Source organism: Camelus bactrianus, chromosome 2, assembly GCF_048773025.1.
Source record: "Camelus bactrianus isolate YW-2024 breed Bactrian camel chromosome 2, ASM4877302v1, whole genome shotgun sequence".
NCBI lineage: Eukaryota > Metazoa > Chordata > Mammalia > Artiodactyla > Camelidae > Camelus > Camelus bactrianus.
In genome coordinates, this window is record NC_133540.1 from 49,486,834 (window position 1) to 49,510,492 (window position 23,659).

Consider the following 23,659-nt stretch of genomic DNA (forward strand, 5'->3'; position numbering starts at 1 on the left):
ACAACTTTTGCTCTGAAGTTACTGCTAGTGGATCAAAGCCTGATCAATGACTTGAGTCGTGACCATGAGCAATGTATTCATAGTGAATCACAGGGAACATTTCCTATTTGCCTTTATTATTATTAGCACCTCTTCATTTCCTGACAGAGCTTATCATCGAATATGTCCTTTTAAAAAGATAACCTTTTAAGGAGAGGACATGCTGCCACCTATCGAAACAATGCAAATACATACAGACACCCAAATTCACCTTGTCACTCCACACAAAAGCAAATGATATAAACCTTGAAATGTTTTCTCAGTTCTTTCATTCCTGGACTTCAGAGATATTTCCACTACCGAAATCATTTCTAAAAGGAGCTTTGGGACCAGGAAGACCATTTCTCCTTGGACCTACAGAACTCAGTGTAAGAAGAACAGGATTGTTTGAAACCTGCCCTGGTGATGTTAGCCACTGTCTCGCTCACACACGAGCAGCTGAGAGAATTCTCAGGATCCTGAATGGGCAGAGTGCCTGGCCACTGGCTTCTGGGAAAGTGACCTTAATCTAGTTGGGGTCCTTTAGCCAGGACACTGTTACCCTTTGTCCTTCATTTAGGATGAAGCCAGAAATGCACTGCGGATTTCCTCACCTGTGAAATAGTTGTAATAATTTCAGCACCTCTAACATCACAGATGGCTCACAAAGATAAATAAGTCAGAAAGTCCCTTCTAAAGTGTTTACACATTTGACAATGGAGGAGCTTGTTTTCAGACTTAGTCTGCCACTAGTGACCATTAGCTTGTGCTGAGTTCTCGTTCACCTCATCCCGTTCAAGGGATTTCTTTCACGATGAATAATGGCTCATGGGGGACCCTCTTTTCCACAACCTTGGCCTCACTGAATTGTATTTTAATTCAAAGTTTCCTAATAGGTCCAAAAGTGTTCCTAGGGATTGACACAGAAGAAAGACTTGAGGTTGCAGCACGTTAATTAAACACATCAGATAAACCATCTTTTTTAGCAGCCTCTGGTCACACCTCCTCCTTCTCAAAGTTTACCAGTATCTTCTGTGTAATGCAGCCCTCCTCAGCACAGCTGAGGAGCAACCAGCCAGCAAGGATCCACAACCCCTTGTTTTTGATGGCCTAGCGTCTCTTCTCCTTCCTCTGCTGTTAGAACCCTTCTTTTCATTTGGGAATCAATTCTTGACCAACTCTCAGTCCTTGCGGTCAACTGGGGGTGGTCTCACCCCCTCCCCAGCTCCACAGGTAGGGACGTAACACAAGCCAGAGCATGGAGAGGCCTTCCTGTAACTTCTGTTGTAATTATTTAGAGAAATGGTCTCTTCCTACTGGGGTTGTTAAGCTGATACAGGATTTAGGCTGGAGCTGCCAGTAGTCATCTTTGGGGAGTGATTTCTGAGCACAGAGAAAAGCAGAGTGAAAGAGAGAGAGAGAGATTATGCCTGAAGGTTCACCATGAAGCTGAATCATGTAACACAATGAATTCTCTCCTCATAGATAAACTAGTTCCAATTGTATTTTTGTCACTTCTGACCAAAAGAGCCTTAAATTAGACTTAATAGACTCTTCAATGCCAGCACTTTAAATTACCTTAAAAATAACTTTTATAAAAGTGAGATAATATCCTGATCCTTTACCAAACCTTTGGTTAAATAAAATTGAGGTGTGAAACTCCATCTAACAGTACTCCCTCTGGCTAACCATCTGTGGAAAACAAAAATGTAGAATCCCCTCCATTTACCTTTGAAAACAAGGTTATGAAAGCTGCCAGCCAGAATTAGCTCTTGACAGTAGGATGGTCCCTTGCAGGTGACGGAGCCCGAGATGCAGCCTGTCCCTAGCCGCCAACCTACACATGCCTTGTAGTAAAGGCTATATTACCACGGAAACAGCAGAAAGGACCAGAACCATGTAGAAGCGTTACACTGAGTAAAAAGTTCTGAGATCCCACAACTATTTGCACCGTTTACGTTCTCTCTGACAATCAGGAAACACTACTTTATCAAGTACTGGTCAGCATCATATTACAACAAATAGAATCTGAGGTCATACCTTCCATTTTTTCTTATCTCGAGTGCATGGCTGCTCCACAGAGCTAGGAAATTCACTCGGGCTGGACTGAAAAGTATTTTTTCGTATTCCTGCCTGCAGGAGTGAGAAGGGCCATGGCCATCATATCTGCTATTTCAAGTCAGAGGTTTACTATAATCATTTTAAAAATAAAATAAGAAATAATGTATCATTATTTCCTATTTACTATGTTAATCCGTAATTTGGGACTAATTGCCAAAGGGCTGGTTTTTATTATTGACATCACTATAAATTAATGGCAAAATCACTGAGCCTGGAGAAAAGAGGAGCATAATTTTCTCCTGTGATTCTCAGGACACTCTTCAAGTGACTGGCCTGAGAAAACCAATGTTCCATACGAGAACTGCTAAAAAGGCAGTCCCTCCCACCCTGGTGGTCAAACTTGTTAGTTTTATTAAGTTTATTTATTCAGTTAACATTTATTGAGCACAATGTGCCAGACACTGTAATAGGCATTAGGGAGACCTGAATAAGTAGATCATATCCTAAAGAGTTCAAAGTCTACTGAGAGAGACATGTAATTATATTCATAATTATAGTATAATAAGACATTCTGTGATAGGTGAATGTTCAAAATATAATAGGAAAACTCTTGTTCTGAATGGCGGAGTAGTTTTTATTCAACCAACTCTCCCACAGATTAAACTGCTTCAAAACCTTGCATGGTCCCTGAACTCTGCACATACAGAGAAGACTTCAAAGAGCCCAGTGGATAGTTCAGGGACCATCCAAGGACTTGAAGCAGAATATGTGCCAATTTAGACGTTTCCTAATTGTGGCTCTCCCATTTTTGGTCTTCCCTCCCTCAATTCCCAGCTACTATAACATTCTAAATTATGTCTTGTGACAACTCAAATCAATAGACTGAAGCCTTCTGACTGAGTTCTGGTTGCACCCCACCTTATGGATTGAAGGAGCCCTCAAGATAAAAGTCACATAAATGGAGCACTCAGTATAGTTTCCTTCATTCAAGAGTCAAACTTCTTCACTTTTTGCCTGCTTTTGATTTTCAGCAAACTATAAATAGTAGCTTTTCATGCTTTATCAAAAGTGAAGGCAAAAAGGCATTCTCAAATAAACAAAAGCCTATAGAATTCCTACAAGAACTATTAAAAGAAATTCTAACTAAAGGAAGTGATAGCAGATGAAAACTCAGATATACAGGAAAGAATAAATAACCACTGGAAACAGCAGATATATGAAAATATAAAATAGCATATTTTTTTCTTCTTGTAATTTCTTTGAAAGAAAAATACCTGTTTAATGCCAAAAATTATAACATCTTATTGTGGAGATTATAAAAAACATATGACAACAGCAGCACATAAGATGGTATAGTGGTAAATTGAATTACATTGTTTCAGGGTTCTTAAATTTAATACAAAATGGCACAATATTAACTCTACATAGGCTATGATAAGTTGAGGATGCATGTTGTAATCTTAGTAGCAACTAAAAAAGATTCAAAAAATAGCTAAAATTGGGAGACTTAAAATGGAATAGTAAAAAATGACTAACCTAAAAAAGGACAGGAAAGAAGGAATATAAGAACAAAAAGCAGATAGGAGAAAGAAAACACGTAGGAAAATGACAGACTTAAATCCACCAACATATAACTAATTCCACTAAATGAAAATAGACTAAACCTTCTATTTTAAAGCAGAGACTGTTAGGTTGCATTAAAAATAAGACATAACCACATGCTTTCTACAAGAGACATCCTGTAAATATAAAATCAGACAGATTCAAAGTAAAGGAATGGAAAAGGGTATAAGAAACTAAGTATAAGAAGGTGTTAATATCAGACAAAATAGATTTCAAAACAAGAAATATTACCAGTAAAAGAAATGAATATTTCATAATAATAAAAAGATAACTTCATTAAGAAGACATAACAGTTAGGATGGTGTATACATCTAATGTAGAATTTCAAAACAGATGAAACAAATACTGACAAAACTAAAGGGACAAATAGGTATTTTAACACACTTCCCTCAGTAACTGATAGAACATTGAGTATACAGAAGATCTGAACAACACTATCAACCAACTTGATCTAACTGCTCTTTACAAATCATATACCCAACAACTTCAAAGTACATATTCTTTTTAAGTGTGCATGAAACAGTCACCAAGATAGGCCGCATCCTCAGTCTTAAAATAAATCTCAAAAGAAATATATCTCAAAACCTTAGAGTATATACATATTTTACCACAATGAAATTAAAATAGACATTATTACTACTAAGATGTCTAGATACGTTCCAAATATTTGGAAATTAAGAAACAGACTTCTAAATAACCCATGAATCAAAGAAGAAATCACAAGAGGTATTAGAAAATATTTTAAGTTAATAATAATAATAATAATAATAATAATAATAATAATACACATCAAAATTGTGGGATGTAGTTAAAGCAATGTGTAGAAGGAAATTTTTAGCATTATATACTTTTATTAGAAAAGAAAAAAGGTCTAAAATCAGTTATCTAAGATTCCACATTAAGAAGCTAGACAAAGAGGAGCAAAATAAATCCAAAGTAAGTAGAGGGAAGAAAATAATGAAGAAAAAAGTAGAAATCAATGAAATAACCAGACAAATAGAAAAAACCAAGAAGAGCCAAAAATTTATTCCCTGAAAAGATTAATAAAATTGACATATCCCTAGCAAGACTGATGAACGAAAAAGAAAGTATACATAACCAATATGAATAAAAGAGGAGAAATCACTACAGATTCCACAGACAGTATAACAAGTAAATATTATTTTAAATACTTTATATCAATAAATTTTTAAAAATGAGATGAAATGGACAAATTCCTTGAAAGATAAGTTTACCAAAATGGACACAAAAAGACAAAGAATAGCTGAAAAGCTCTGTATCTATTAAAGAAAAAAATGTCTCACAAGGAACACTCCAGGCCCAGATGGCTTTCCTAGTGAATTCTATCAATTGTTTATGGAGGAAGTTATAACACGTTTGCACGAACTCTTTTAGAAAACAGAGGATGAAAGAATACTTCCAAACTTATGAGGTCAGCATAATCCACATTCTAAAATCTGAGAAAAATCTTTTGAGAAAATAAAATCACAGACTAATATTCTTCACAAACATAAATGCAAAAAAACTTTAAAACTGGTATATATTATCCAGCAATATATATGTTTATTAGATTATGACCAACTACAGTAGTTCATGCAAAGAATGCAAGGATTGTTTAATATTAAAAAACAATCAATATAATTCACCATATTAATAGATTAAAGGAGAAAAAGCAAATCATTATTTTAATAAAAGATGCATAAAAAGCATCTGATAAAATTTAACACCATTCCTGATTTTAAAACAACAAAAAACCTCTGCAAATTGAAATAGAAGAAAACTTCCTTATTCTGATGAAGTGCAGTTTTTAAAAACTTACTGCTAATGACAAACTTAATGGTGAATTATTAAACTCTTTACATTTAAGGTCATGAGCAAGGCAAGGATGTCTACTATCACTTTTATTCAAAACTGCCTTGGAAGCTCAACAAGTATAATAAGGCAAAAAATACATAGAAATTACAAACATTGGAAGGGAAAAGCAAAACTGTTTCTATTTATAGATTGACATGACTGAGAACATAGAAAACTCCATAAAATACAAAAAAATTTACTGGAACCAGTAAGTAAATTTATCTTGGTCTCAACATACAAGGTCAATATACAAAATCAATTCTATATATGCCAGCAGTAAAAACTGGGAAACGAAAAATTTTAAATCTCATTCATTATAGTATCAAAGTTGTAAAATGCTTAGCATCATATTCAATAAGAGACACAAAACTTCTAAACTAAATCTTCAAAATATTGTTGGGAGAAAATTAAGATCTCCGTAAATGGAGAACTGTATTATGTTCATGAATTGGAAGACTGAATATTGCTAAAAGTCAATTTCCCCCTCAATTTATCTATAAATTCAGTGCAATTACAATTACATTCATAATCCCAGTCCCTTTAGCAGGAGGGTCTTGGAAGAGGAGCCTAAAGAGGGAAGTAGGGACAAATTGGAAAGGGCCTCATGGATTAAGAAATTTGAAGTTCATCCTGAAAGCTGGAGAAAGCCACTGAGGCATTTTATGTTGGCAAAAACAAACCAAGAGCAGAGGAGAGACTGGGTGTGAAGGGATCTCATCCAGGGCCAGGAAAGTCATGCTCTAAAGAGGTACCACACAAGAAGTGATGAGGTCCCAGCCAAGGCAGAAAGAGACACCTATGGGGAAAGAGAAATCTTTAAGAGATTAAGGAAGTAGAATCTATACGTTTAATGCAGGAGTGGGTGCTAGGATGGGTGAGAGGGAGACGATTAGGTTGACAGACGAAATGTGAGTCCTGAAGGACTCCATTCCTCCTGTTTTCCCATTAGCCTGTTATTAGCTTAAGGGAGTTGGTGGCACATAGGGTACCAGGGCAGCTGTGAGTAAAAACTGGATGACAAGTGGGTTTCTCAATTTAGCTATACATGTCAACTAACATGAAAGGGAGAGCAAAATATGTTTTGCCTTGCAAAGTTCAGTTTTTAACTAAGGTGAAAGAAAATGAATGTAATGCAAAAAAAAAAAAGTCTAATTTACAAAAAAAAAAAAAGCAACGGTGAAATAAAGCTAACATTTATTGAATATTTACTTTGTGCCAAGCACTATGTTAGGCACATTTTATGCATTTTCTTGATAAATCCTGGCACCAGCCCTGAGAGAGTAATATAATCACGGTCCCATTTTTCAGAGCAGGAACTGAGATTGCCCAAGACCATTCAGCTTGCTAGTGGTGGAGGCAGGAGCCAAGGATGCACGGAGAGCTGCTTTGGTCACCCGTGTAAGGTTGTTAGTGCCAAGGATACATCAGGTGATTTTCATTTCTGACCTCACAGCCCTCAGTGATTTGGAGGTAGAAGGTGGAAAGATTGTTAAACAGAAGCCAGAGCTGGGAAGGGATGAGGAGAATTGTTCATCAACTGAAACATATTCCTCTGGACTTGCACTTCAGAATGTTAGAGATAATAAAATCCATCTGTTATGGACTAAACTGTGTCCCCCCTGCCAAATTCATACACTGAAGCCCTAACCCCCTAGTATCTCAGGGTGTGACTGTATTTGAAGATAGAGCCTTCAAAGAGGTGATTAAGTTAAAATAGGTGATAAATTAAAGAGTGGGGTGGGCCTTAAACCAATCTGACTGTTTTTTGTTTTCTTGCTATTGTTTTTTTATGGAGGTACTGGGGATTGAACCCAGGTCCTTGTGCATGCTAAGTATGTGCTCTACTACTGAGCTGTACCCACCCACCCTAGTGTTCTTATAAGAAGAGTTCAGTGATCTGCAAGCCAAGGAGAAAGACCTCAGAAGACACCAAACCTGCTGACACCTTGATCTTGGACTTTCAGCCTTCAGAACTTGAGAAAATAAATTTCTGTTGTTTAAGTCACCCAGTCTGTAGTACTGTGCTATGGCATCTCTAGCAAACTGATCAACCGCACATCAATCCATCTACCCATTCCCTTGTTCTACCTTATGTGCTAAGCTGAAGAGACACATAAAACACTAAACAAGAACCATTTCCTTATCTCCTAAAGAGAAAAATGGGTAAAGAACAACTATAACATCTAGCATGTAGTGACAACTGTTTTGATAGCTTTATGTTCAGCTATCACATAGGCATTAGACAAGGTGTCCTGGGGGAAGTGACATTTAAACTGCAGGCTAATGACTTGTAGGAATTACTAGATCTAGAAGAGTTTTTCAAGCTGGCGCTACTGACACGTTGTGCGGACTTATCTTGTGCATTATAGGAGATTAAGCAGTATATCTGGCCTCTACCACTTAGATGCCAGCTGCTCCTTAACCCTAAGTTGAGACAACCAAAAATGTCTCCAGACATTGCCGCGTATCTCCTGGTGGGGCAAAATCGCCCTCTAGTAGGTCTAGAGGGTAGTTATGAGCTTGTAGGCAGAAGCCACAGCACGGAATCTGGCCACAGACAGCATGGCCATTCAGGAGGCTACAACCTTCCATATATTCCTATAAATGGACAAACGAGGGCTCGAGAAGGCTCAGTGACTTATGCTAGACTATGAGCTGGTTAGTGTAACCAGAAGCAAGTGTAACAGTGGGAGGAGTGGGAATAAATGCAAATCCAGAAGAAATCTTTAATATGAGGCTTGTTTCTGTGTTTTTTTAAAGAAAAATAATACGAAGCTGTTGCCTGTTGCAGCATTTGAGACTGTGGGTCAAACGTGTTAAGGGTTTATTTCCTATGCCTTGGAGCAGCAAACTAGAACTGCTGAAGTAAACCTGAAACAACAGGGAACCTGATGTCTATTTTCATTTTTCAAAGGAATAGTCTAAGATTCATGCCTTGGTAACTAGTAATTAGCCAGTAACCGTGCATGCGTGTGTTTGGCTGGGGAAGATGCTGAAATTTTAGCTAGCAATGCCATTATGTGCTGTGATGGGGAAGCAGGCTGCAGACCTGTGCCTGGCTGGTGGGACAGTCCACCGTGGCAGGAGTGCTGAGAAGAAAGCATCTGGACATGTGGGAACTGAGTGATGGTCAGTATAAACATTCTAGCTCGCTGGCACAGTTGTTTGCCTAGAACGATACCTAAATGAAAACAAGGGTAAAATGATCCCACAAAGGTGACTTGTTTTTCTACAGTCACAATTTATGGCAAATATTGCTGGATGCCAGGGGGTACCTAGCATTTCCTGCTGGAGCCCAGAGCTCCATGAGGCATTGACAATGGCAACATGAAAAGAGGCCTCTCTTATTGCCGTGGAGGGTAAAGGCAGGACATACACAAGTCTCAGAATCAGAATCTGGGTTGTAGAGCTTCCTTTTGGGAGCTGACTGAGAAACATCTCCAGGAATCTTTGGGCGGTCATGCTGGACCCCGTGCTGCCTTCACCCTCTCCTCAGTCCTTATGTAGAACCTCTGGCTTGAACAATAAACTAATCTTTCCTCCTGCTGAGAAGGCACTCAACAAATGTTGACAAGAATGAGGTTTTCTTGTGTGTTTCCTGGTCCTGGAGGAGGATTCTGCCTTCTTTTGTTTTCTGTCGTCATCCCATCATCCCATTTTCCCTGTCAGTGACCCACCCTCCATTGGAAATCCTACAACACCCAATAGAACTTTGTTGTTTGCTGTGCAGGGGTGGATAGTTCACATGTGTGTGGTTGGAGCAGGGGAGGAACCTTCCCCCAGAGCTATCTGAAAGGTGTCCCTCACTCCTTTAAGTAGCCTGGAGTCTATTCAGGGAATCTCAGAAGGTTCCACGGAGCACGATTTGAAAACCCCTGCTCTGGTCCAGTGGTTAGGCTACAGACTAGAAAGCAGAGGGCCAAAGGGTCTAAATGTCCTGCCCAGGCTGCAGATCTCTAGGGTGGCATTGCCTGAACCAGATTCTACATTCCTTCCTCACATCCACCAGGTGCCTTGAACCACCCCTTCCAGAGATTAAAGTATTTCCTGCTCTAGGCCCTGGGTATACTCACTGGTTGGATCCAGAAGGCTAGAGTCAAATATTCCTGACACCATATATGTAACCTAGTAGGACCCTATGGGGCCTTCGCAGGATAGACCTCCCCTTCCCTTCCCTACCTCCCCCCGCCATGTCCTCCACCTGCCTCCTGTTTATAGAAAAACTAGCCTCCTAGGCCTTCCCTGAGTTTCAAAGAATAAACTTAATTAGAGAAGTGAGAAAATGCAGAAACAAAGGAAAACAGTCAAGCAAGTCAAACTAATAATAGTTTAGCCATTAAACAAAGTCAAAGACCTTTAGTTCCTCCTCAAGGGCTATAGATAATATTCTGAGCCATATCCTTTGGGCTGTTTTGCAGATACTGAAATGCCCACCAGCTGGAAGAAGTTAACTGTATGCTGCCCACAAGCACGTAGATCCCAGACTGGTTGGAACCAGAAGGTTGATGATACTGACTCCCGATTACCTCACCCCAACCAATCAGAAGAATGTCCATGAGCTGATTACACACACTGCAACCCTCTCCCTCACCCTGTCTTTAAACACCTTTCCCTGAAAGCCATCAGGGAGCTCAGAGTTTTTTAGCATTAGCTTCCTATACTCCTTGCTTGGCACCTGCAATAAACATTACACTTTCCTTCATCACAACTCAATGTCAATAGATTGGCTTTACTGCACACAGGCAAGCAGACCCAAGTTTGTTTCAGTAACATATAGAAATGGTAAATGAAGTTGGTTGACTGACTGAAGATTTAAACAGTATTAATGAAATAAATCAGTTTAACAAGGTCACCACTCCCTTTGGTCACTATGGCACAAACCACTATTACTATGAGACCAGCTCTCAGCTTTCCAGGTTAAAATCATGAGGACCAGTCATGGAATCATGTACTACACTCTGCTCATCCAGCAGCCTTGGAGATGCACATCAGATCCACCCAAAGGCTGCTCTTTCCATGCTCCACTCTGGTATACTGTTAATAGGGGCAATAAAAACTGCAATCTCTAGGTAGATACTTTGTCTGTCTTGAAGGAGATCAGACTGTCTCATCCTCAAATAGGCCGCTGTAAGAGAGGAAAGAAAATATGCTTTCCATTCTGCCTTCCTAGGTTTAATGGCTAGGACTCTGTAAATTAGTCTGACAAAAGACAGCTTAACAAGAGAAAAGCATATTACATATATTTACGTAACATATGTTTTATGTAACATGGGAGCCTTCATAAGGAAATGAAGATCCAAATAAGTGGTTAAGCCTGAGCATGTTTATACTAGGTTTGATGACATCTGGAAAGCCATGGGAAAATATGATAGGGCAAAAGGCATGTGAATGAAAAATATTGCCAGCCATATCAGTAAACAAAGAACGCTGTGGCCATCAAGTCATCAGCGGCTACTGCCACCCCCAACAGTGAGTGGAGGGAACTAAGGATGGAGATAAGCAGGCATCCTGGACTTCTGCTGCCACCCACACTATGCACCCTGAGGGAACTCAGAATGGGAACAAACAGGACACTGGCCCTAGACAGTGAGGTGCATATCAAAGGAATGATTTAAATGAGCCTAGAGTTTTGCACCTTCCCATACATAGAAAAGTGCTAAATTCCTTAACTTGAGATATCTGACTTTCTTTAACAGTAATCTTTTCATGTTCTGACTACCTGGTCTTTGTGGCAAAACACCTATGTATTCTGGCTCTCCTGCCTCTTAGAGCGATCTGAGAGGCTACCTCCCAGGTTCAAGTCCTCAGAAAGTTTGCCGAATAAAACATAACACTCAACTTATAGACTGCATTTTACTTTAGTAAGAACTAAGGGTAGCAAACTGGGGGAAACTTAGCAAGGCCTGTTGGTTTGGATTCCTCTTGGCAACTCTGTCTTCAGAGATAAGGATATTCCTTTCTTCCAGATATAGGGAGGGCAGCTCTCACATGAGGGTCTTAAAACCTGCTTTAGCAGGGACAGGGGAGGTCAGAGTCCTTCCTGGATCTGCCACTTCTCAAATTCTTTCACATTAAAATATTCAACATGCCAAGGGGTCATATTTTAAGGTGGTGTGTCCTGAACGCTTTTTCCACTTTGGCATAAAGATTATTTCGAGTTGAAGACATTCGAGATTCAATGGCTGTAGAAAGAAGCTATCCCAGATCTTCCCTTATTGGACGAACAGCAGAAACTCCTGAGAAATAAGGACTGTCATAGATCCCCTATCCCAGGGAAGTTTTATGGCCATGAAGACGGAAAGTTGGTATTGAGATGAACCTGCACAAACAAACCTTGCTAAGATAGCCCTTACTTTCTGTCAGTTTCCCCCATATATTTACCTTCTCATAGTTTTCCACACTTGAAAGCCCCAAACCCTTTTCCTTTGTCTTGTCACACCTCCACAATCTACCATCCTTTCTTAAAAATGGCATATAAACTCTCAGGAATATTCACTTCTTTATGTCCTCACTTCTTTTCCAGGAAGGCCCCCAAAGTTAACATCAAATAAAATTTGCATCCCTTTTCTTCTGTTAAGCTGTCTCTTGTCATTCTAATTTGCAAAGCCCCAGGTAATGAACCTAAGAGGGTAGAGGAAATCCCCTCTACCCCAGTGTTTGTTTATGTTACTTCACTATTTATTTTGTTCTTTATGCTTGCTGTTCATCTATGTTCACTGATGGTTAACATTTGGCAGTGTTTGCTCTATCCATTCATCTATCCATCTAGCCATTTATTTATTTTACTGAATCATTTGAGTTACTTGTAGATATCATGGTACTTCATCTCTAAATAGTTCAAGACTCTCCAAAAACAAAGGCTTCTTCCTATACAAACATGATGATCACACTTAGAAATTTAACATTGAACTAATACTATTATTTAATACCATGCTACTCAAAATGTGGTCCAAGGGCCAGAAGCATCAGACTTTACCCCTAGGAACTCTCCGCTGGTGTGTGTGTTTGGACAGGGGTAGGGGGTGGGTGGAAATCTGTCTTTATAGAACCCTCAAGGTGATTCTGACTCTGTACTAAAGTTGGAGAGCCATGGTTCTAGATTAAAAGAGACTTAGGAAACTTGATGACTAAATGCACGTCCAATAAGCTGCTAGGGGATGCTGATGCTGCTGGCCTGGGGACCATGTTTGGAGAACTAATCTAGAATAATTCCCCAATCTTTTGTTTTGTTTTTAAAATTACATTAACTTCTTTTTGAAGAGCCCAAGCCAAATGCATTGCAAAATATTTCACAATTTGCACATACATAATTGTTTTCTCACTGTTAGATTCAGATTAAATGATTTGGCAGGAATACAACAGAGGCAGTGCTGAGCCCTCCCAGTATGGCACATCAGGAGACACTCTTTAATGCATTTGCAGCTTCAGCTTCCAGCCTTTCTCCCTCCGCCCATCCCACCCACTTCCCCAGCAGGGGTGGTGTCAAAAGAAGTCCAAGGAGACCTTTACCTGCACTCACATTCTTCCTGGCGCTGTTGACAGGAGCGACTGTGAAGAACTAATGGGAAAGCTGAATACCTGTTGCAACAACTTTCCTTGATCCATCTCCCTAACTCAAACCCCAGTGATACAAAACAGTACACCTATGTTTGTGAAAGTCCTCCCTACTAAAGATGAATCACCTGTTTGCCTCGGAAATGAAAAGGAGACTAATTCAGGCAAGCTCTGTTGCCAAAAATACCCTATGGAGGATGTTATACCAAAAAACAGAAAGTGAGCAGAAGTCAACAGAGAAAGACAGAGGGTGTTATGACAGACCTACAAAAGTCCTTTTGAAGATAAATATAGGTAACAGGGTTTGAACCTCCTCTGGAAAATAGCTATCAGTTCAGTGAGCGTCTTCCCTTTACTGTCAAAGGGAATCTCAAAATAGAGTAAGAATCTTTTTGTCCAAAGATACAAACTTCATAAAGAAAACTCACAGAATAAACCGATTGAAGAGAAAAATAAGAATACATGACTTTTGTGAGGAATGAGGCATTAAAGTGGACTAATGAGGAAACATTTTAATATTTCAAAGGCAAAGAAATAGAGGGAGAGTAGTTCTTGAGACTAGCCAAGACAGCCATAAAACTCCTAGTCAGTAGGAGCTGCAGGACTCAAGGTCTATCCTTGGAACATTTTTGAGAAGGACAATACAAGAACTGTAAAATAAATCTGCCCCTAGGCATGCTGTGACTTCCACTGAAGGCAGGGCTGTGGGTTGTGCCTCATGTCCCCAGTCTCTAAGCTGGGAGGCAGCTGGTGCAGCCCCCCACCTCCCAAAAAAAGAAAAGCCTGCCAAACCCCGGTGGCTGGGAGAGTCAGTTTTCTCCAAACCTGGGGACACTTTGGATCTCACTTCCATAGCCCGAGACTCTAAATGTGGTGGAACTTCCAGACACAGGCAGAGCTCGAACACTCAGCCACTCTGTCCCAGAAACAGCAAGCATAATGAGAGTTTTTACACATGACCTCCAACCTTATCTTTTAGGTCTGATGTGTTGTTATTAATTAAGGGCAATTACTGGGAGAAAGGTTTAAATGCAAGCAAAGTGGCGGGTTTAGTCCATGAAATTTAAGGGACTTTTATAAAAGTTGCCAAAGACAAGCTGACCTCATCTCTCCAGTTCTGTCTCTCCTGTACCCCTCTGCAATCTGCAGCCCAGGCATTCTGAACCAAGCTAACAACAAACTCTTGCCCCCAGGTCTTTGCCCCTGCTCTTCCCATCATCAGCAGGTTCAGTTCAGATTAGATAATCTCTTCTGCTTATGGTCTTGTGTGTGTCTGTCTCTTCCTCTAAGCTATAAGCTCCTTGAAGGCAGAAACCCTGTTTTGTTCCACTTTGAAATTTCAGCATGCCTGGCACATGGTATTAACTATGATAGAGATGTACTTATTACACTCCAGGCGCTGCTCTAAGTACTTCACATTGATTAATTCATTTGATATTCACATCATTATGAGGTAAGTACTGTCATCACTCCATTTTACAGGAAACGGAGGCACAAGGTATTTAAGTAACCTGTTTGTGGTCTCACAGCTCGTAAGCTGTGAAGCCATGATTTACACCCGGCTGGTTTAGTTCTATGGACCATGCTTCTCAACTCTAAACTATGTTGCTCTTAACAAATACCAGATGGAAGGACGAACGAATGGAGATGCTGTATATAAGGATGGATGGATGGATGAGTGTGCAAGTTTCTAGCTAGTTAAAGAAGGCTAAGGCATGAAAAAATGTGCCCACAGTAGGCCTCTGCAAGGAAGACCCAACTAAGTGCAAATCTGGGGGCACGAAATATTTCACACTAAAGCAGGAATCTATATTTTTGTGCGTTTTGAACACACAAACGCACAAAAGCAGACACAAAGAACCCATGGAAATGCATGGTTTTTGAAACCAAAGGACTGGATTTAAGTTATGTCTCTGCCATATTGGGGCCAGTTACTTTGTCTAATAATACCCACCTCATCAGTGGAGGAAATGTGTGTATCCAGTGAGTGCCTGGAACTTAGGAACCTGCTGATAAACTGTGGTCCCTTCCCTGCTCAAGAGAGATGACATCTCTTGGATCCAATTTATCACAAGCAGAAAAATGCTGAGAAAAGGACTGGAGTGGCTGGCTCACTGGAGGACAGGGAGGCAGGACTTGTCTGGGCCCCCTGTCCTCTTCCTAGGACCGGGCTTTGGGCTTTGAAAAGAGACGTGGACTCATAGCTTTCTTAGCTCTGCCAATTCCTTAAACTCTAGAATTAGTAGACAATTCACATGCCAGCTTGGAAAAATATGCCCATTATACAAAATGTGATATCCTTGAGGACAGAGTGCTTGATATTTATATTTTAATACTTTTCCTCAAGTAATTACAGCTGATTGCAAAAAACAATTAAAGAAATAGAAGTACATACAAAAAAAGAAACGAAAGAGGAGTCAATGTTAATCATCTTGGAAGGTCTTTCTTAATTTCTACGTATATATTTATGTATACTTTGTTTAAAAAGCAGAAACAGAATGAAGGGCAGCATTCTGTTATTTTTGCTTGATGATGTACTGTGGATAGCTATACTAACAGAGGTATACATCAACTGCATGGCAATCCATTGAAAGGATACACCATAAATTATTTACCAACACTGTTAAGTGACATTTATATGGAATCATTATTATGAATAATAATTCAAGGAAAATCTCTGTATGTACATCTTTGAGCCCCTTTTCTATTATGTATTTTATTTAAATTCCTAAAATGGGAATTTCCAGGTTGAACATGGGCATTTTTATTTTGATACACACATATCATCAAACTCCTCTAGAAAGGCGGTATTTCATAAAAGTATAGAAAAATCACCCACATGCTCTCTAACACTGGGTATAGCTATTGTTTCTAATGTTTGTCAGTGTCAGAGCAAAAAAAAAAAACTTCTCATTTTAACCTATATTTAACTGCTAGTGAATTATACACATTTATATGTTTATTGACCATTTAAATTTTCTTCTGTGAATCTCTAGTCCATGTCCTTAGCACATTTTCGTATCTATTGTACAGCATGTATTCATCTTTGCAAATCTGATGCCTAGTATAGAGCCTCACACACAGTAGTCGGTCAATAAAAGTTTGTTGGATCTCTGCTCCACATGCATAGTTGTTAATCCCATAAGGCTACGTTTATTCCCACAGGATGCAGGGCCAGGGGTTCTAAGTTTCAGTTCTGACTACTGAGAATTTACTATCTAACTTTGTAAAATCAAATTCTTGGAATCTGGAAATGCTGACCATAGTCAGACTGCCAGTAGGCCTGACACCATGTATCCCCCAGTCCAATAGTTTAAAGAGAACAGCTCCTATGTAACAATTTGCAGAAAAACAGACCAGGAAGGAGAGCAGGAGCCACCTACCTGGTATCACTGAGAGGTCCCACACGGCTGGCCTGTCCCCAACCTTCCTCTTTCTTGATGGAAGCTCAAAATCCATCTTCTGGGAGCCTTATACCTTAACAAGTCCTGGAATAATCAAGAACTCTTGTTTTCTATGGGATATTTAGGAAAAGAAATGATGTTTTCTATCAAAATCTCATTGTATTCATATTTCAAGAAGACTTGGTCAATCCAGACCATGCAGAGAAATCCCTAAAGAAACATTTGTAATGCTTCCTTTTCATATATGTAATTTATACATATATAGTGTATATAACACAATTTATGTTGTGTTTACTTTCAACGTTTCTAAAAACATGTATTTCCATTTTCTCTCTTTTCTCTTTTATTTTAATGACAGGGAATTTTAAAGATACGAAATCGTTTTCTAATAACAGAAACCAACGTTATAATATTGTGCTTTTAAGAAAAGGGCCTTATGAGTCTGTTGTGCAGGAACCTATTTGGATGTCATTGGGAGTCACCTGCACCATCACTCAATAGATAGCAGGCCCTCTAGGAAAAATCCATGGAATTTTACTGTCTGCCTTCATACACTGACAAGTTTTCAAAAGAATGATCACATTCATCCTTCACATTAACTTGTGAGAAAGAACAAAAAATACTATATATTTTTTTAGTTCTGAGGGGCCACTGATTAAAAGATACACCATTTATTTAGTAACAGCTTTTGGGGATTAAAGAAAAAAAAACATTTCCATGTTAAATGTATACATTTAAAAATGTTTCCAGATTTCAGAAATACAAGAAAAAATATTTCTTAGCATCAGGAAACCATGATGGCACTAGCCCCATTTAACCTGAAGAAACAACGCCTTACCCAAAGAATCAAGATGTGGACGCACATTTCCTTGGTTCAGTGCCTCTATATGACACGTTTGCTGGATCAAAGTGGGTAAGAACGAGTTTGAAGTCTGAGGTCAAGTCAGCCAGAGGGGAGGAGGGCCTGGCAGGGAAGGAGGCTGGGCCACAAGCCAGACAGACACTGCCTGGGTTGTGATTTCGCCATTGACCACTTTGTTTCTGACCATGGATTCCAGATCCTATTCCAAACATGCCGAGCTATATGCACAATCTATCTTGACTTTTTATTCTCTTTTGTCATTCCCAGCATCTTGTCCCCGCTTCAGATACCTGTCACTTCCCCATTTTTACCAGATATACCCACCAGAATGTCTGTATTCTAAGAGAGATTGAAAAGACTCAAAGAAATAAAGTTCTAGTGGTACTGAGGGGCCGTAATACACAGCGGCTGGAATTTGACATTGTTGGCTGGACAGTCAAATTTATGTGTCTATATGTACCCTTAAAGTTATAACTAAAAACAAACTATTTGTAACCTGGTGCTCTCTTTAACAAACGTGCCAGTCTGTCCTCGGGGCGGTGATTGGGTGGCTTGCATATTGGCATTGTCGCAATGGGAGAGGCTGAAATTCTACACAACTTGCCTTCTCTCACAAGGCTTTGCAATGCCCATTTAGCCCTGGAGTCTTACTGTCCTTGGCCTCTGTCCTTATACAGCCAAGCTAAGCCAGGTAATCCAGAACACAAGGGCCTCAGACTTCAGGCACACTTCTCTGGGGGCCTCAGGTTGCAGTCTGAGCCTCAGCCGGCACACACGCACCTGCGAGGCTTCTCGAGCAGCAAGGAGCCACCCATGTGATCGGGCAGAGCTCAACAAAAACGTGATTTTCGCTGCCCAACTTCCTCCTCTCTCACCCCAGCGCTTCAAGAGAATAGAGACTTTCTGTCTGATAAAGTTCTTTCTTTACCCACATGAAAGGGGTGTGGAGCAATTGTAAGCTCGCTGAAGAGCAGTTGTCTGTGGAGACAACCACAGCTTCGGTTTTTGGGCCACCAGCCCCCATGGCTGCCTCTCTTCCTACCTTTGTTGGAGCAGGAGGAGCAGTTTGTGCCAACTCCAGAACTTCAAGTGTGTCATTTCTGAAACCACAATAAGTCTCTCAAGCTTCCTGAACAAAGTGCACGGAGTGGCAAGCCCTGAGTACTTTTGGGCCTCCTGAAACCACAAAGCTGATTATTGAACAAAGCCCTGGAGCATCCGAGCACAGAAGTGCCTTCCTTGGAGCTCATCTCAGAACATGAAAAACAGCTGTTGAGAGGAGGGACTGGGTAGGCGTGTGTGTGTGTGTGCGTGTGCGTGTGTGTGTGTGTGTGTGTGTGTAGGGTGTGTAGGGGGGCTGAGGTGGGAGGGAGTCTGTCCTCTGCTCAGAACAGTAACACCACCTAGATAGTCTGCACCAGTGATGGGTCACAACCTTTTCAAGCACAAGGACCTACCTGTAATATCAAATTTTAAAACATAAATTTATATTTTGCTAGTTCTGGTTATCCTCACATTTATAAAAAATGTTGGTAAGTTTGCACAAAACATTATTTTTTCACTCCTGAAATTATGCATCTATAATCCAGATTCACGGATATTTTGCAATAACTGTGTGGCCCACTAGAGGTCCCACCAGAGGTTGGGAACCACTGATAAATGGGAAATACTCTTCATGTCTAGTACCCAACAGGTTTAGTGACAGGTCTTCAAGCTTCCAGAAGAGAATCAACTATGCATGTGGATGCCTATCAATTCAGTGTTTATTTATGGGCTTTGAATTACTTGGATAAATTCCTCTTGGAATATAATGCCAGGAAATAACTGTCTCTCTCTCTTTCTTTCTTTCTCTTTAAAATCATTAAAAAATTTTTGTCCAGCTTTATTGAAATATAATTAACATATAACATTGTGTAGGTTTAAGGTGTACAGCATATTGATTTGGTATGTTTATAATTGCAAAATGATTACCACCATAGCCTTAGCTAACAGCTCCATCCCATCACAGAAACTATATATCTCTGAAGGAGGGTTATATTTTCTCCTTCTAGGCAATGCAAACCATATAATTCTCTGTATTTCCTGTTTTTCCTTAGCTATAAGGAAGTTTAGAACTAAATGTGATGCTTGGTTGTGGCAGTAACCTGGTACCCCAGTCCCTGAACTTTCTGCCCCTTCCTCAACATTGCTTCTAGTCCTCCTCTTTATTTTTCAAACGTCTCTCTAAATGTCATATTCATCGCAGGCCTCCTCACCTCACTGGAATTAGATTGGGCATAAATTATAAATAAGCACCAAGCACTTCCTTTGGCTGTGAGCCTCCAAGGTAGTTAAAAAGGGTAAAATGCCCTGCAGAGGGCCTTCCTCTGGGCCACTGAGCTAGTCTGCCAACTGCTCTGCTGAGCATATGCTTGTGGACGGGTGTCACTCAATTTCCTAGGCTTCATTTCTCCAGGATGATAGGGAGGGCAGGGGACAGCGGTGGATGAGCAACTTGACTCAGTATCACAACACCCACCCTACACAGGGCTCCAAAGCAAAGCAAAACAAAACCGAGCGAAACCCTATCTGTCCTAAGGAATTCAGGAGAGCTGGCCATCAGAGATAGGCAGGAAAAGCATCTCCTCAAGCGCCAGGAGCTCTCCCCAACACTCTCAATGGCAGAATCTCCTGACCACTCTTCCAGGAAATGTTTTTTCCTATTTTATTTCTTATCTGGCCTGTTGCCCTTGCCTTGTTCCAGCCTCTCAACTGTCTCCTTCACGTCCAACCTGCCTCCTTCCGCCAACAGACTAAGCCATTTTACCACAAGGGGGCAGTGCAGTTAAAGAAACTATGAATCCAACAGGCTTTGCAGCTCTAGGCTAAGAAGTTCTAGTCATAAGATCATTCCATACATTGTGCTTCAGAAACTTGTATTTCTCCATGATTTTTTTCCCCTCTCCACTTTAAAACTCACATTCTGGTGAGATGTGTAGGCCCCCGCCTGAAGGCTCTAGAGAAAAAGCCATAGGCTGGACGGATAAACAAGCTGTGAGGAATGTCATGTATCCAGTATGGACGATTGGAGAGCCAATGACGGGTAAGATCCTCAGAGGAGGACAACCTAAGACAGGCACAGCCGCCTGGATAAGAGATGGCCTACTTAATGAAGTTTCGTGAGAACTTTGAAACAATCTGTTGATCATGTAACATCCTGTGCTTACTACAGGAACTTGGGGACCTAAACAGATTAAAACTATTAACATTGTCATAACTTAGATGATATGTGAGGCATCGTGCATGTCCTATATAAATCCTTTTCCAAGAATCAATAAACAGAGAACTGCTTCGCTTCTCTCCACACAGTGTTCGTGTGCACATGATATCGCATCACCAACAAGATGCACATTGTAAATCTGTATTCATATCAATGATTTTATAAACTGGTTGTCTTAAATTCCATCAAAGTCCTCTTTAAGATGCCACTTAATACACGGTGATGTGATATGTATATCAAAATACAGACCCAGAGGTCATTACATTTGACTAGGGCCTCCTTTGGGTACAAACAACAAAGTTATGATGATGTGGTGTTTCTTAGAACTAAACCCCTTCGGACAGTGCTGTGAGAGCCCTGCAGAGTAAGGGGGTGGAGTGGGGTCTCCGAACTTGAAAGGAAGCTAAGAATTACATACTTACAAATATCCAGTCTGCTTAGTGACTTTCCTCTTTATTATAAAGGCTACTAGGTATTTGGTCTATGTACTGTGAGTTTGGTTAGTGTGAGTCAGACCCCCAAGCCAGTTCTGACAGGCTCCAGCTGCTGTGTGGAGCATGGTGGCTCCCAGGTCCGGCCTCAGGGGCAGTGGCTTTACTCCATTATCTCTAAGTGTCTGTTTTTATAATGGGATGTAATATTTGTTCTGCTTTAATTATAAGAGTTTGTCACTATAAATAAAGGTACTGCCAAAGGAGGGTGAGTATTATGATACACATAGTCACTGCTCAGTCATTAATTCAAACTGTCACTACTATTTAACTCTTAATTAACACCAGAGGATTACTAGGTATTTTCTAGAAAACAGAGAGAAAGGATATGCCTGCAGTTTCAGCTGTAGGTCAGAAGAAAGCATCAACTGTCACTAATGAACTTGGCTTCTGCTCCTTAGAAATGACCCTGAATGGATCATGAGACTTAGGATCTCCCTAAGATAGGTGGTTTCCCAAAGAGTGCAAGGAAGATTCGATAGTCAAGCATGGGGAGATTTTCCAGGTACCTTACATTGGTAGACAAAGATGTATTAAGACTGAGAAGAATCAAACTTACTGTGGTGATCATTTTGCAATACATACAAATACCGAATCATTATGTTGTACACCTGAAACTAATATAATGTCAATTATATCTCAATTTTTTTAAAAAGTTGAACTTTCTAAAACAAAAGACTCAAAAGAAAGGATCAACTGCTAGGTAATCTAGAGCAGAGCGAAGAAAACAGGTTAAGATCAAGGGAGATAATGCTCCTGTCTCTCAGTCTCTGTAGAAGGATAGGAACCTCCCTTAGATAAGTGCTTTGCTCCAAGGTACAAAACTGCCCCCTGTCATAAAGAGATGAGAAGTTTTTTTTTTTCTCCAGATAAAGTCAATTAGTTAACACAGATGGTCACCCTAAGTACAAGGTAAAGTGAGGATAAACTGTGACAAATGGCGCTATAGGAGCATCTTACATGAGGACCAGTTGTTGTTTATCTTGAAAACATGTATGTAATTGGTTGTATCTGCGTGGCTATATAAGGCGGTGAGATTTCTTTCTGTCTTTGCAATCTTTTAGCAGGTTGCCTGTGATGTGCATCAAATTCAGGTTTAATGCTTATTGAACAATAAAACTGTTTCCTTTTTCTAAAAGAAAGCAGGTTAGGGAGGACTATGAAAGGAAGGGAAATTTACAGAGGGGAGTGTACTGAATATGGGCACTATAGTAAGCGCTTAACTTGGATTTATATAACCACCCTAGGAGGGAGGTAGGTATTATTATTATTATTACCCTTATGTAAAAGAGGAAATTGAGTAAAGAAAGGTAAGTAATTTTCCCAGAGTTTCCTAGAGAAACAAGTGGGGTTTTAATCTGGCCCATGTTCTTAATTGCTACCATGCTTCCTACTCCAGAGTCTGCATTCTTAACCATGCTGCTGTCCCCTCTCCAGAAGGCTCTATGAACCTAGAACAAGTTAAGGAAAGGCAGGACAAAGGCTCCAGGGAGGTGGTCCTGGGCCCAGCTTCTCAGCATTCCTGCCACACTGATAGATAAGGACAATTTATTTTCATTTCCCCGGTGATAAATCTCTGTTTCTTTATTTCAGGACTGTGTGCTTGAGGGTCCTTCAGCACAGACATGGCATTACTTCTCAGGTGAATCAGACTTCAGCACAGAGAAGTCATTCAGTAGATATATTGAGTTTTGTGACCAAAACTTGGGAAAAAGGAAATCTATAAATAGTTTGATGGCAAGTGCATCTCTGGGAACTAAGATAAGTAACAACCACTTTCATCAGTTCAGTCAAAATTATATAAATAAAACTGCATACATCATGGGAAAATGCAAGCATACCATTTAGTGAGAGGGAAATATCTGCTGAAAGAATCATGTTAGGAATCATTGTAGTCATGCAGAATTGGTGTCACAAATAACTGCAGATACACATAATGAAGGGGATCTCAACCATTCATCTCGACAATATACAGAGGTTAAAGAAACCACAAAAGACAGACTAGGGTGGCTGTGGGTTATACTAACTGGTACAATAACGGCCACACCTTATTCCACAAGAGTAAAATTTCAATTCAACTAGAAGAGAGTGAACCCGGTGTAATATTAAATGACCCAGAATTATCAGCATGAATACAAACCATTGTGTCATGTGGAACTGTCTGTCCTGATGCTTTGCCGTACTCAAATTCTTGTGTCTGATTTGTAAATTCCTTTTCTTTTTCTCATTGCAGACTGCGTGCAGTGATGTCTCTGTTTCCAGTGGCTGCCAAGCTCCCTGTGGTCCCTTTGACTCCTCCCTGGTACATAGGGGCAGGTTCCTAGAAGAAGCAAGTTCTTTAATAGGACCTGGCACCTGGTAACAGTTGATTGCATGAGGGGTGGGCACCTGACCAGGTTAATTGGGGGTCCTTCCAAGGTAACGTGGATTTTGGAGCTTAGAGTGAGTGTTATTCTCTATGGGTCTGTAACTGTAATATATGAACTGAGAAGCTGTCATCTAAACTCATCCATGGCCTGTCCTCTAAGCCCTT